We start from the raw sequence: 15779 nt of genomic DNA, 5'->3' as shown, positions 1-15779 counted from the left end.
TGCGAATTGAAGCAAAGGATGCACATGATTGTAATGGATGAAATGTAGCTTTTCATGTATTGCACTTATTGTTAGTTCGAGAAATTGTATTGTATTGCTTTTATTTGCATGTTTTTTTTTTGTCTAAAATGTTTCAATTTTGGAGTGGTCTTTGGTCGTTTAGCATACGATGGAAAGCTAGGCAAACACTACTTCAACTCCTGTACGCATGAGACGGTCATTTGTGTGATATTCGAACGTTCATTATCCTGTCTTACCTGCATTTTGATAACACTAGCGATCGCTTAGATCGCGATCGACGCTGGAACCGCAGATGCCTAGTAATATCGTAACAAAATCTTAAATATCTAAATTTTTTAATACACGTAGCTATGCAACTGAGAAATAGTGTGGAAGATCAGACATTTGTATCTATTTGTTGTATGTTTTCAGTCGCTTTTATTGGACCAATTTCGATACTACTGTTTGATAAATATGTTCTACATTTAGTAGAATGAGATGATAGACATAAATTTTGTGCTTTCTAATGAATGTTTGAATGACACATTTTTGAGACGAATCGTTCATACTAATTATACATTCGTACCATAGCATTCTGATAACACTGTGCGGGTTCGTTTACCAAAACAGTTGACGAATTAATGGCAGTAATGGCATATCGACTTATTTCAATTAGAATAAGTTGTTTAATTTATCTAAATATGTACACTCGTATAATTGTTATATAAACAAGATTCATAATCGAATCCTATCAATGCACATTTTAAATGTTTATTCTTACTAGCACAAAACACAGCTGAAGAGATGTTTTACACAAGTTGCCTGCCTTTAATACATTTATTTTATTCATCTTGAAAAAATAACATTGCTTTTTGAACCATATTAGGTAATGCTCACTTCTAATTCTTTTACTTGATGATGACAATGTTTTTACATTTTTTCAAACATGCTCCAACCTCTTCAAACTTCTTACCATATACGATCATGGATGGCCCAGGTTTTCACCTCGTTAATAAATACGACTTGAAGGATTTTACCATTGTTCAATGCTCGGTAATAGTTGTTAAATATTGATTATTTCATTTGTTCAACATTTGAGTCCTTAGAATGCCAAAATGTTGTTCAATTCATTCTAAGGTTTGCATTAAAAAAAGAGACAAAATTTGAATGGTGATAAGAAGAAAACTAAGACAGATAATTGAGATCTGTAAACTGCATTTGGAAGGTCATTTTATCAGTTTATCATCATTCGAATTTTGTCTCTTTTTTTCTTTAATGCAAACGTTACTTTAGTTTAAACTAACTCTAGACCCTACTTTAGATGTGTATAAGTGTTTAGCGTATAACTTTTTTTCCATGCAGATCAAAGATTCTTTCTGCACCATTACAGTGACAGAGCGGCAAATCTTTTACGGCATAAAATCTTTTCCACCGTAATTCCACTTAGCACCTGGAGCCATTATTACTTTAACCGATAACACTCGCCAGACCTACGGAACAAGCTTTCTGCCGCAAGCTGCTAAGTGAATAGGGACGGGGAATCACGAATCCTTAGAAAGGTTCGCCATCGCTCGGATCCATAACTTCTAATAACTCTAAAATGATTTATCACGCAACCGAGTGTGATCGTAAATGACCGGCAGTGACATACGGCACCGCACACGGTTCTTATCCTTGTAGCACTTACTGTTACTGTCACTTCGGTTGCTGCTGTCGTCGTCTAAGCCAAGCCGTCTTTTAGGTTGGCACCGGTCCCGGTGTCCAGCGCTTGACCACCCGAGAGAGGTGATCACTTGCCTTAATTCCATTTACGATCTGCAAAATGGACGATTAGATAGGAGGGCGATCGAAGGCAAAGGCATGTTACAACAGGGTAACGCCGTCGGCACTTCGGTCTTGATCGCGATCGCGGTTACTGCCGGAGCTCTGGAGCGGTTCCTGGAGCGGTGAGCGAAGCAATTAGCATACCCCATTCGCTCGGCGGTGGTCCAAACCCGTCGCCACGCTAACGTTGACGATATTCTCCCGAGGGTCTGCAGATGGCGGCTAAGCGCTGGTACTCCAGGAGTGCGGACACGGGAGTATGCGGTTCGGCCGCTCGTAGTGATGTCTCCTGCGGCAACTCCGCCTGATGGAATGTCGCTGGCTCGTGCTTGGCTGGGGACAGTTGTCCCACCGTCTTAACATGGTCGTTAAGAACCATATTTTATGGACATACCATCCCCCCTTCCCACAGCAGAGCTCTTTCGTGGCAGAGCGGCCGCAAAAACGGCACAACAATCGAGCTCCCACCGGACCGGGAGTACCGGACAAACTCCCCCGAGGATCTCCATGAGCCCCGCCATGTTTGGACGACCTGGACTCGGGCTCGGGCTCGGGGAACTGGATTTGGAAGTTCGAATGACATGAATGGAATTCTTTTTGCTTGCTTGCACTCCAACAGTAGCCCTCCCGTGGAGTCCGGGAGTCGAGTAAACGAGCTGCCAAGAGACGGTTCTTTGGGGGCCTTCCGCCTGTCCCATATTTCCGGTTGACAGATTTTCGCTTCTTCTTGGAACAAAACGGACACGAGGTCGACGACGATCAATCGGTTCTGATCTTCACGCTCCTCTCAACTGAGGTCCGCCTGAGGACGACGATCACCACGACGACGACGACGACGACGACGACGCCGACTGTGACGCACCGGCACTGCCGGCTGCATAAATCTTGCGGCCTATCACCAGCAACGGCAACTCGCCGGGACATCATGGCCCATTAAATGGTCCATCGACCTGCAAGCCGCAGCCGGGTTCCTGTTGTGCGCGGGACGTACTTAGTGATGCGATCGCCGATCCTTGGCGGGCTGGCTAGCGGCCTGGCTTGGCCATCAAAATTATCTTCCGAAGCAGCGAGCCCGCGAACAGCGAAAGAAGACCACCCGAACGGAGACATGCTGCGGTTTTATGGATCGTAAAAATATTAAAGCCCCGCGTACCGTGTGGTGGTAGGTTATCAAAATGCTATTAAACTCGAAATGAAAGAAAGAAAGCCGGGCGGCATAATTGCGGCGAACGACATTTGTTGTTAAATGCCGGCTATAACTCGCACGCGCTCTGTACGGGGTTGCCGATGGCTGATGGACCGTACCGTCCGGTACTTAGTGATATACTGAGTATAACAGGTACTTCTGGTCGATTTCTTGGCAGGATCTGCAGCTGATAGCCCTGCTAATTGAGAACGGGTGTAAAATGGTTGCGTCCTTTCATTGCTTCGTACATGGTAAGTGAGCGATCGGTAATAACCGATTTCAGGGAATTCGGAAATCTACAAAGCGATCGCAGTAGCAGTAGCAGCAGTAGCTTCAAGTTTTGTTACTATTTTGTGACTATTTTTAAACCCTCCTCACCAGAAACCATATGTAACAATCTCGGACCTCACAACGTGTCTTCAGATATTCCGCGAATGATGCATCTCTACTGACCTGCCTGTGACGCCTTCCTGCATTCCAATCGGTCGGTTTCGGTCTTTGCTGCTTTGATGCTCATCATAAGCGATCGCAGCCCCTAACAAGTCGAAAACAGAAAAGACACAACCAACGCATAATGATCGATTAAACCGGACAAGAGGCCCAGTCCGACGAAATGAAATGTCTTTGATCTTCGATCGAACTCAAACGCTGTTCTGTTGCTTCCCCGGGGGGGGGAGAACTGTCCGAGACCGTGGCTGCCATCTTCAAACGATGATCGACGAGGAGTGTATATGAAGCGAGTATGGAGTAGCGAGCGCAATTTCCTGACCACACACCCGGAGCCGGATAGATTCGGCTAAGCACACATCACAACGGGTCGTTCTTGTGCTCGAGAGCCTCCCGCGGTGGTCTCCTGAGGGCTTTCTAGTGAGTAGCACACACAGACGCAGCGTTTGGTTGCGTTGTTCTAAGAATATCTCATGCGTGTAAATTTCAGTAAATACACTCTTTAATCGAGTGTACTCTGTGTCCGATTTACGGTACCGTCAGTACGTTACCGATCAGTTTGGGTTCGCGATGCATAGAAAGCGGCGGAATATCAAGCATAACAAATATGCTTTCTGGATTTCATACCATCTATTCTTTCGTTTTTTCAACAATTAAGACATTAGAAACAAACAGTAAAAAGATATGCTTTCTAATGTCTTTTTTGAAGTGTTCTAATTTCTTTTTTCAAATCTTTTTCCACAAGCCATAGAAGAAATTTTAAAGTTAAAATTGCCTGCTGCTCGTTCTAATTTCTAGCTTTGAGAAATCAAACTAATGCTTCCAATGCAACACAATCGCTAGAAATGATAGGTTCAGTTGTGTTCAAAAGGAGGAAAAATTTGTAGCATGTTCAAAATATTAAATATATGAAGAAGCTATTCATCTCGTTAAGGATGCTTCAACTAAAGCACACTCAGCTCGAATGTACTCTTTTCAATCTTCTTTTCAATATTAGCTCAATGGTACAGTTATGCTTTCCAATGCCTCTTTTCGTTGAGCATGATATCTACAGACAGCTACAGATCTTCGAATAAAATCCCTCTCAAGACCTTGTGGACAATCATTTGAATGAAAATTTAATTAGGCTGACAGATTTTTATAAAATGAATTTATTTCCTTTGATTGTTTCTGTAATACCAACAAAAGAATAACCGAAGCATATGCTAAACTGGCAATCGATAAAAATGCGATTGAAATCGTTTTAATGTTTTGTTCAATGGCTGCATGCTTTTATAAGCAATTTGTCCATAAATGACTTCACATTTGTTTTAAATATTATCAAAGTCAATGATCCGCATTTATGTGCCTTTAACGAACTTAGCATAACCACATAATGGTCACAGTAGAGGAGTGAATTTAAGAGCGCATGTTTCGTATATTCCGGAACATATTCCTGCCGTATTTTTTCAATTTAATCGTCATTCAATTCAAATTGAATCATGTTTGTACGCCACAAAACCTTCCATTAAGTGATTTTCACGATGTTATCGGAGCAGAGATTCCAATAATTTAAGACTTTTAGTACTGACACTCTTATGGCATCCGTTTGTAAGTTAGTTTGGCAATTTTACCTCGGTTTTAGTCAAAGCATGACTTTTTTCATTAAATTATTTGATGAAGAGATAATTTGTGAATAGTTCCCTCTTTGAAAAATGATGAAAACGCACACATCGCACAGTTATGCGTCTTTGCGCTTTGTATGTTAATTTGAAGATTCCTAATAATATAATTTCATTTTAGTCTTTTCAAAATATTTGTTGAAACCTGCAAACAAGTTTGCAAATGTATTCTCATTAAATGAATAGAAATGAAGTAGGCGTTTCAGGATAAATTCATGGAGCCTGAATGCTGAATAAATTCAATAATATCCAAATATGTGTAATCCTCTTGCTAAAAAACTATAATTTTCAAGTGTAGATGCAGGTCACTCACACGCAGGATTACGATCTTCTTTAACGATCGACCAATTGTCGTTGTAATAACAGCAGAGTCCAGAAATCTGCATTGAATTTGGCACCTTTTTCTAATGCTACAATATGGTTTCCCCTATTTCAATTGCACCCTGAAGCGTCCCAACAATGTAACTGGCCTAAATGTACCCAAGCACATGACAATCTGCATTGCCTTTCGCGAGGATCCTGCAAAAAGCATCACTTCGCACTCGCTCGCGCGAAATATGTCGAGAAACACACTTAACGGAACACACAACAACTGCCACAATCGTACAATTGCGACATTGCGAAATCCGGAGCAAACATTACATAGGAAATCCATTCGATCAACCCGATTGCGTGTAGTAGCCGCGTGTGTGTGTGTGTGTGTGTGTGTGTGTGTGCTTCTTGGAAGCAATGGATAGAGCCCATCCGGCAAGCGGCAGTACCATAGTCAGTGTCGCCAGGAGCGTCGAGAAGCCGGGGACGGGGGGGGTTTTCAGATACGATCACTTCCTCCACCCCACCGGATCGGACTATCTCCAATCGGTCGCCGGGAAGACGTTGGCGATCAGACGCCGGGCATCGGCACACACCGGCATCGGCACACCGTCAAGATAAGGGAAAGGCGAGAGATAAAATGGAGATGATAAAAGAAGGAGGAGAATTTAGAAAACGTTTACGCAGCGCCTCTCGGGCCGAAAGGGGTAAGAGGAAGGGCTGAAAAGGAAGGTGCGGTGCGATGCCGTGGCGGGACACAAAACGGGAAGTCGTAACGGACGCGGACGGACCGCGAACGGACGGGGGGTAGCGTCAAAAAGTCTGGCGTCGTCGCTTCGCGTTTGTGTTTTCCATCCCGAGACGCGCTTGGCGATCGCGCTCCGTCCGTTTCAGTCACGCCACCAGACCGCTGGTGCTGGTGTGGCCTCGTCGATTCTCGATCTCTCCTCAATCCTTCTTCCAACTCGCTGGCGTCGTCTTCTTGGTCGTCTTGGTCGTTTGGTGCTGTGTTTGTGTGCGTGGATCTCGCTCTCGACGTCGCGACTCGCGTCTCTTGCTTGCGTCTCCTCCAATTCGTTGCCCCGCGATCTGCGGTCACGTACTCGTGGCCGTTGATTTCCGCTGTACGGGCTAGACTCGCTGGCGGCACCGGCGACGATTTCGTCGACGTCGACGCCACACACATTACAGCCCCGACCAGCTTCTCAGCCTGTTCTCCAAATCGACGTCGACGACGACGCACCGGGTAAACACACGACGCACTCACGGACGGAGCATACGTACGCAGCACGTGCTCAACACTTGCGCGCGCTTCCGATCGTTCGGATCGAACTCGAGATCCCGGAGCCCGGAGGTTAAGCAAACAGCCATCATCAGCTTCAACCGAAGGGAAGGAATGGCAGATGTGGAGTGCTTCTATGCTACACGCAATGCTCTGTACTGTGCGATCTTCCCTCCACACCCAAGAACAACAACTCTTCTGTTGCACACAACTTATGCTCGTTCTGGTGTACTCGCCACCACCGGGGATGATGTTGCTGCTGCTATACATGGCGATCTTTAGCAATTCGGCGAATGAACATCAGTAGCGTCTGGTCGGATCGGCGACACACTGCAATCACCCGACGTAGAGAAGGAAGCTGTCTAGACCGCATAGAAAACAATTCGAAGAATTCGAAGGCGACACAACCAGACCGAAGGGCGGTACGGTGCGGTGCAGTGGGGTGGCAGGTTGACGACAGTCAGTTTATGTTGATCTATCAGCATAGCTATGCTGTGCTTCCGAGGATACAACGCAGTGTGCTGTGTTGCACGCGGTTGCGGTTGTTTTACTGTATCAATATTGATTTTTAAGTGGCTAGACGGCAGCCATAAAGATCAAGGTAGCTTGAGCCTCATGCGTGTGTGTGCCTCTAAGTCTAGAATGTCTAGCCAATTGTCAGAGACACACAAACACAAACACTGCGGTCAAGTGCCGTTGACCTGTGTGGGGTTGGGAGGTTTTTTGTTGGAGGAATTAATTGATTGGTTACTTTACTTGTATTAAACACGATTAATCTTGTATTAATCTGTAGCTAAATTGTTAATCGTAACAGTACGATATTATTTGAATGGTCGAGTAAGGTTCAAAGTGGTCGAATTGTGTATTGAACATTCAAGTAACATTCTGTATCCCGAACAGGTACAGATGGTATGAGCAAGATTATTGATTGCTATGATAAGTGTTGCCCAAATAGATGGTTCCAACATTTCGTACTTAACTAGACTTAACCTTTGCTCTTAGTTTTATTCATTTTACTATTTTACCTTTAGGTCGACCGTTTTGCTCAATGAGCCTTTCAGATACTACAGTTGATGGAAGATTATTGACAGAACTCTTTACAAGAAAACAAAAAATCAATTAAATGTGTGATTTGAATCGTTCTTAGACGTGTTAGATAGAAGAACGAATCGTATCAACTTCTTTTCAAAACCTAATAGGGTTGCTAATATTTAGTAATTTTTAAGTAATTTTTAGCAGTATTATCCAATAAGTAGTAATCCTATTATGTACAATCAAGCGACTAACTGGTGTATTCTCTGGTGACTGTTTCCATAACAACCATGTGAATAGTTGTGGTTGACTTTGTAGAGTCAATATGCATTTTTAAAATTTAGTTTACGTTGTTCTATATACAGTATGAAAAGAAAAGTTTATCCATCCCTGCATGAAATTTACGTTTTGGCTGTTTTCTCCAAACAACTAAGACCGAAAATTACAGATCGTATATCAATAGTTTCGGTTTTTATTCATACCGCTATGCGTTATGCACCAAGTCACTAGACAATTGATTTAAAAATGGCTCTATGAACATTTCTAACAAATGAACAACTATTAGTTTGTTAGGTACTTCTTAGGCACATAACTCCATTATTTTAGGCGATAGTACCATCGATACGGTCTCGAAAGCTGCGCATGATGAAGAACTTAACTGCCTCATTGAAATGGACAGAGAGAGAAAAATATCATTTGACTATTTTGGGAGAAAACCATATTTGTTTTGTATGGAGTGGATAAACTTTTTTTCGTACCTTTCTCTACTATCTTTGTGATATCTTTTTTTCTAGTGGGTCTTTTCGAAAAAAGTAAAAAGTAAAATAAAGAAGAATAAAATCCGAAACTATGGATATACTTCTCTGATGATGATTGATCTTTGATTTTCGGACTTAGTTGTTTGGAGAAAACAGCCAAAACGAAAATTTCATGCAGGGGTGGATACACTTTTGTTCATACTGTACGTGCTAAACCACGGTGGAATATTAAGTATGATTTAAAGAAACCTACTTTACTCTAGCAAAAAAATGTTGTAGCTCAGGAGTAATACTTGAATACTAGGCTTTTTTGCATAGGCATCGACGTTGAGGTTGTACTTGAACACAAGTCCTTGTCTGCTAAAAGAATTTCTTATTCTATCTCGCGATCCGCGATCTTCTGAGGGAGCAGCTCATAATTTATCCGAAACAAGATTGGCTTTTGTGGTTCATACTACCATAGACAGCAGAACAAACCCGATTGGGAGCAATGTCCTCACCGCCCATAGACCGAAGCGAAGAAATCTCTTTAAACATCGTCACCGAGAATCCACCTCAAGGCACTTCTTTTATTGACTTAATCTAAATGAAATCCTGCAATACCGCAGTTCGGTGCGGCCACACGCCCGTTGATCCCTGTGTGTGTGTGTGTGTTCCAAGGATTATCTCCATATCGGTGAGGATCACTTTCTTCTCGTTCTTCGACGTCGGTTACTCCGGCAACTGGTGCAGCAGCATCGCAGGATTACAGAAGAATTCACAGATTTGGACGCTGGCCACCGATCGTCTTTTCAGTCCCTCCGTTCGAATCCGAAGCTAAGCGGATCACCCCCTAGCAGAAGGGTTCTATATAGTTGGGCGTCGCGTGTGCTCTCCAAGCCAGGCGTCGTCGTCGTCGTCGTCGCCGGTGATCGCCGTCGAAGCTTCTGGGGTTGCGCATTGTTTCCCTGAAACCCCGATTGCTTCTTCTTCTTGTTCATCTCCTGTTCCTGCTGGAGAATGGATGAGGCTTGAGGCCAAACCCACGCGTCCCCGGCTTCCCTTTTTTTGTACTGTGGGCGCTATACCTTCTACTGTTGCTGCTGCTGCCGTTGCTTCTTCTTAATCAGATTATTGCTGGTGAACGCTGGCGCACCGTTTTGGGTTCCCGCGTGTTCCCTGGCCGGTGTTGCCGGCTGCCGTTTCCAAACATAATGTTGCGAGCATACCAGCGCATACCAACGCCGTTCACACACACACAGACGCCAAAGCGACACAAAAGAACTTTCGAAACCCCGTAAAAGAAGCAAAGAACCATCGTCCATCGTCTCTTCTCGTCTCGTCTCTTCTCGTTTCGTCGACTTCGCATTTCGACTTTTTGTTTCCCGTTTCCCCATTCCTCCACCCTCAAAACGTCTCCGGAGACTTCTTTTTAACGCTGTCAACTTCCACAGCCCACCACTGGCACTGGCACCACTGCGCCACCTCCTCTTCCTTTATTTGGCTTACGGCTCTCGGTGTGTATCCTGCTGAAGCTGGCGGTCCTCCCGGGATGTGTGTGTGTGTGTGTGTGCCCACGATCCGATCGTGTGTTTTCTGGGAAAAGGGAAACAGGTAAGGGGGAAGGAAGGTGAAGCGCAGGAAAGGTCCACGGAGCGGTTGCGCCTCTACCATCCTCATCATCATGATCGGCCACATCTTGGAACCGTTTTTTTTTTGGACACAAACGAGGCGAGGATTTTCGGGTTTCCTCCCATTTCCGCCGTTCGTGCCGTTCGCTTTTGTCTTCTTTGCTGGCTGGCTGGCAGGCCCCGTGTCCACTTGCCACCACCCCCTTCGCGCGAGATAGTTGTTGGATAGAGATCAGTTCTTAATGTATTTCTTCTTCGCCTTTGGCCTTACTCCTCCATCGCACTGCCAGTGCCCGTGCCAGTGCCTGTGCCAGAGGCCGGGGCAGCCTTTTGGCCCTTTTACTTGGCTCCAGTTTGGCTGCCATTTGCCCAAATGTTGACTTGGTGGAGGCAGGATTTTTCGGGGTTTTGCTGTTTCTTCGTTTTTCCATTTTCTTCTCTGTTTTTGCTGCCGATGTAGCGATGCTCCTTGGAGTGTGCTTGCCGCGACCGCGTCCCGAGCGCGCGTCCTCATTTATTTGTGGATTCATAACGGGCGAACATGCTGGAATTCATAAGATTTTGAGCATTTTCGGCGGTCGGCAAGGCATATTGGCAAAAGCGGTTGTTTGGGAGTGCAATCCGGTGTCCGGTGGTTTTTTTTCCGTCCCCCTTCAAGCGACGCTGCTTCTTGGTGCTGGTGACATCCAATATCAATCGTGCGTGCCGATCTGCTTCGGCGGGTCTGATCTTCAAGGACAGAATATTATCATGGGATGGGATGTTGCGGGAGTTTGAAAGACGGTTGTAGTATTTCTTTGTAGGTTGACTTTTGGAAGCATTTATATTTATATTCCCTTTTCTGTAAAGTTTCCGTTGTCGAAAATGGTTTTCTTCAAAGCTTGGTAAACTTTTGGGATTTTCTGAATAACTTCCTCATTCAGCTGATTTTTAGCTCTGAAGCACCTACTCAGAGTCGCTGGTATCGTTATTAAATTTAGCATTAAAGTCACAGGTACATTATCCACGTGTGCATCATTATCCTTAATCGCATTTTGAATTATGAAATGATAATCTATCACGAACGTTGCGAACGAATGCGAACGTTTCAAAGATTATAATTTTTAGTATGTTGACATTTTATACACTTGTTCATTTTTACAGTTCCAGTACAGTTACAGTTTTTATTGCTTTTAACTACAGTAATTTCTTAGTATAATTTGTATCAAAAACATTGAAAATGTGTATTAATGTTAGAATCTTAACTAGCTGTAATGGAGTGTTTTCAGATATTCATTTCAAAAGCAAAAGCGTCAGAACATATTCAAGTCAGAACATAAAAAATCTTTCATTCCAATAAATGTTGGTAAACGTTGAATACGGGTCGCACACCATTTTTCAGCAGTCAAGGAAGTGAAATATGTGCGTTTTATTCAGGGAAAAGTAAGAAAATGTTTCTTAAATTACACTGAACAGTGATTTCAATTTAAACTTATAACTTTAACGTCGATAACTAACAGTCGATATCTGATAACAGAAAACTTTAACGTCAAATTAGCTATTCCTGGATTATGTGTTTAGAGCACTTAAGATTGTAATAGCAATGATTCCAAACCAATTGTGGAAATGAACGAATTATTTGTCTTTAATTTAAAGAAGAAAAAAATAATTGATGAGAACCGAACGTATGCCTGTGATGATTCCATAGTTGCACAATACGTTCAGATAAAACCAGAAAAATATGTTTCGATAAAATAACAGAAACAGATATAACAAAATATACATTTCGATAAAATCAATAATAACGGCAATGATAAACCATGTTAGTGATTAATACTGTACCAAAATCAAAACGCTTACAAGAAGTTGAAAGACTTGTTGAGTTCTTTTTCTTATTGCTTTAACTTGATGTACAATTGAAGTACGAAGTATCTTTTCTTAAAATCAATATGTGCATGTGACTCTACCAAGTTACAATTTCTGGGCTCCTCGCGGTACATGTTTTTGTTGAACATACTTTTGAGAAGATCTAAGAATAGTGAACAGAACAAGATCTTGTGCTTCGAAACATTGTCCTTAATTTGGATATAAAAGCACCTTGATGGACAGATCTAGCTTGTTCAGTAAAACATGTAACCGTTTATACTACAAAAGATTAAATTATTTAGAAATAACATTGAAGCTAATGCCTCCAGACCCTTTTGTTCCACAATGATAAACTAAATCAATCTCTGGCAATACAAACTGCTAGCATACGTCCCGGAGAAGGTCGAGTTAAAATGTGAGCATAAATGATATTAGAGCGATTTTATAAATAAATGTTCCATCAAGGCAATCAAGCGACGAGGTGAACCAAAAGTCCCTGACCACCGCTCTGCAAAGACCGCCATCACCACCACCACCATTACCGCCCCAGGCACGCACGCACGCACGCACTAGACAACTGATGAGGAAATCATTAACGGTTGTAATTATGAATTTATTGCTCAACAGCGAATGTCACTCAACGCGCTCTTGACGCATCCAAGCAGCCCATTCGCAAAACACTCGCAACACTCCTCTGCTGGCCATAATTTTGCGTCGGTCCAAAGGGGGGATACGGATTCGGCTTTTTTGGTGTCTCCCTTTTTCGGGTCCGGGCCCCCCCCTCCTGGCGTGTCATCGGTCGGTCGGTTGGCGTGGAAAACTCCCTCTCTCCTCTCCTGTCTCTCTCTCTGGTCACACACAAACCAGGAAGGACCTGAAACCGATGCAAACGAAACCGAGGGCCCTGTCCGGGTGCGCTGTCCTTATTAGCGGGTGCATTTTCTAACAGCCAGCGAACGATCGTCCTACCCTTCCTTTTCTGCTCCTCCTCCTCTTCCACCTCCACCTCTTGGTCTGCCGGCCGGTCGGACGAAGCAACCCTTGAGATGCGTTTGAAGGGTGCGTTCGAAAATAAATCTCCGACACTCCAGACAGCATGGCACCATCCGAGCAACCATGGCGGCGCGCACCAAGCACCAACCGCGCGAGAAAGAGAGAGGATGATTTCAATTCGTTCCCAAACACCACCATCACCACCTACAGCCGTTCCTCGGGGCCGCAAAAAACGGTTTCGAAGCCCTCTCGGTGGAAACATAGACCCATGTTTCAGATCCCCGTTCCCTCCCGCGGGGACCCACCCGGCCGTTTTACCCGGCCGGCGTTGCATCGTCGTCCGTGCTGCTGCTGCTGCTGCCAGTCTGTCTGGCAGGTCCAGCGGCAACGCAAGACGCTACGAAGAAGAAGAGCAAGATGAGTAAGGCGATCATGTTTTGCTGATCCGCTTTCCCATTCTTTGCCCTCGATTCCATTCCTCCAACCCTGTTCGGCCCTGTTCTGTTCCGATGCTGTAAAACCCCGAGGCGCGAGGTGAAGCGGACGACGACGACGACCTGACTTCGGCCGGAGGAGGATGCTCCTTCTCCTCCGCCTTCCGATACCTTTTTCCACAAGCGAAGGATGAAGACGGTCAGAACGGTGATGCTGTTGAAGAACGCGCGGACGAAAGAAGAAGAAGAACCAGAAGAGGAGGACGAAGAATACCATTCCCTCTGAACGACTTCTCTTTGGCTCTCTTCAGACCTTCGGACCTTCGCCAGATAGTCTTCGATTCCGTGCTGCTTAGTGGAGGAGGAGGAAGAGGAAAAGGAGGAGAAGGAGGAGGAGAATGGCACCGGCGCATGGGGTGTGGGGTGGTCAGGTGCGGGCAAGACAGGGACTTAATGATTTCTTTTTTCTACCTCTCCACTCCTCCGCGTTCCGGGAGCGCCCACAAACACACACACACACACAACCGGGCCCCGGGACTGAAGAATTCACCGAAAAAGGGATGCGATGCCTCGAGGCACATACATACGTGTGTGCTCTCCTCTCCTCTCTCTCCGCAGTCTCTACATGCCACGCCGGAACCACACACAAGAGGAACCGATCAACAACCCCCCGGAGGCCCGAGGGATTGTCGATGGACCGTAGGGTGGTGGCGCATCGCGGAGAAAGAGGAAACCGTTGGTAAGGTGAAGTAGGTGGTGGTGGTAACGCGGGATAACACACAGAGGCGCATTGGCACCGGGCATCGGGCATCGGCAGCATCATGCTGTAAACGGACAAACAAACGAAGCGCTCTCTGGTGGGGCCCCCAAGCCTTAAGGGTCCCATCCCCCTCGGGCCACAAATCGGTGCCACATAGCGCAGTGGGGCATCACAGCATCACAGACAGAACGGGGAGAGAGAGCGAGAAGGGAAGGAGGATTCCTCGAAAACCATCCAGCCGCTGGCAGCAGCAGCAGCAAAACCATTACAAACCATCTCGCCAGCTTCTCGGGAGCATAGGAAATAATCAATGGGAGGTACTACTGGTACTATGACTGGTACTGGGGGCCCAAAACACGGCACATGGCACAAACGCAACGCCCGCTCGGTACGCTTGGTAGAAGGAGAAGAAGTGTTTGAGGAACAGGGAAAACAAAACGGTTGAGGAGAGGAAGAAAAAAAAAGGGAAAACAATTTCCATCCAAACGCAAACGCAACGTAGCACCAGCAGCACCAGCAACAGTCGCCGTTTCCGTGTTTATCACATCTTGACTCGCCGTGCCGTGTAAACGGTTAAATATAGGACCGAACGAATGCAATTAATTTATTAGTTTAGGGCGGTTATGCTACGGCATAGGAGTGTCGCAGCAGCAGCAGCAGCAGCAGCGGAGTATTTGGTGTGTGTATGGGCACGATCCGAGCCATTTTGCATGAGGATGGTTCGCATGTTTTGGAGTCAAGTAGGGGCTAGCCATTCTTTCCGACACTTCTTGGTTTTGCATGGCGCAGTAGGCCTATTGGTTGCTAGTTGGTTTGGCAGGGCTCTGAAGCTAGTTGAAACTTGTTCGTGGAGCTGAAGCTTCTGTTAGGGTCCAAGGAATCCTTGAATCACTGGAATAGGCCCAGATATCTGGCTGATAGAAAGGCAGTAATCAAGTTCTCATAGCCAAAGCCAGAAAGTGATGATCCTGATGAAAATACTTGATCCTTTAGTTACAATAATGTGGGATAACATTAGAGAATTCGGATTGTTCTAGTATACTGAAGAATAGTACCGACAATTAAGTCAGTCGACAATCAACTCAGATTTGGATAGCAACAAAACGTTTCTGTATTTTATTCATTCAACTACGCAGGGTCCAGCGTTTCTACTATTCATCTAAAAAGGGTCGTAGTCGTTCATTCTACCGTTTTTTGAGGTATCAAATCATTTTGGAACATTCAGACTACTCAATACATTACAGGGATATATACACTGTATAGCTGCAACTGTTTCCAATGTTCATTATTGTTTATAGAGATTTCTGGAAAAGAAGACTTCTACAAATTCTATTTGAGGCTAACAGCTATATGGAAAATGTAATACAGTAGACGATGCTGGTTCTAAACAGTTGATCCTTCAATGTTTCTATTTCTAAACCTACCTTCAACTTTAAATAGATTTATACCAACTAAACCATGTTTCCAATACTGTGGAGAATTCTTCTTTGTATAGACAATTACAGTAGTACATTTATGCTTCAAAATGGAAGACATTGATTGCAATTTAGGATTTTGCGCAGCATCTAGTGAAGGTATAATACGCTTTTCAAAGCATAAAGAGAACTACCTAAGTCTTGGCTGCTCACTGTACGT

At 44.6% G+C, this 15779-nt stretch overlaps 1 protein-coding gene across 2 annotated transcripts in view; it reads right to left on the bottom strand.

The window, feature by feature from the left end:
- Positions 1 to 15779, bottom strand: part of LOC125954270 (protein TIS11) — a 449377-nt gene that overhangs the window by 197213 nt on the left and 236385 nt on the right. The gene's annotated exons all lie outside the window — the stretch shown is intronic.

This window comes from Anopheles darlingi, chromosome 3, assembly GCF_943734745.1.
Source record: "Anopheles darlingi chromosome 3, idAnoDarlMG_H_01, whole genome shotgun sequence".
Lineage (NCBI taxonomy): Eukaryota > Metazoa > Arthropoda > Insecta > Diptera > Culicidae > Anopheles > Anopheles darlingi.
This window is presented reverse-complemented; position numbering and strand designations above follow the sequence as displayed.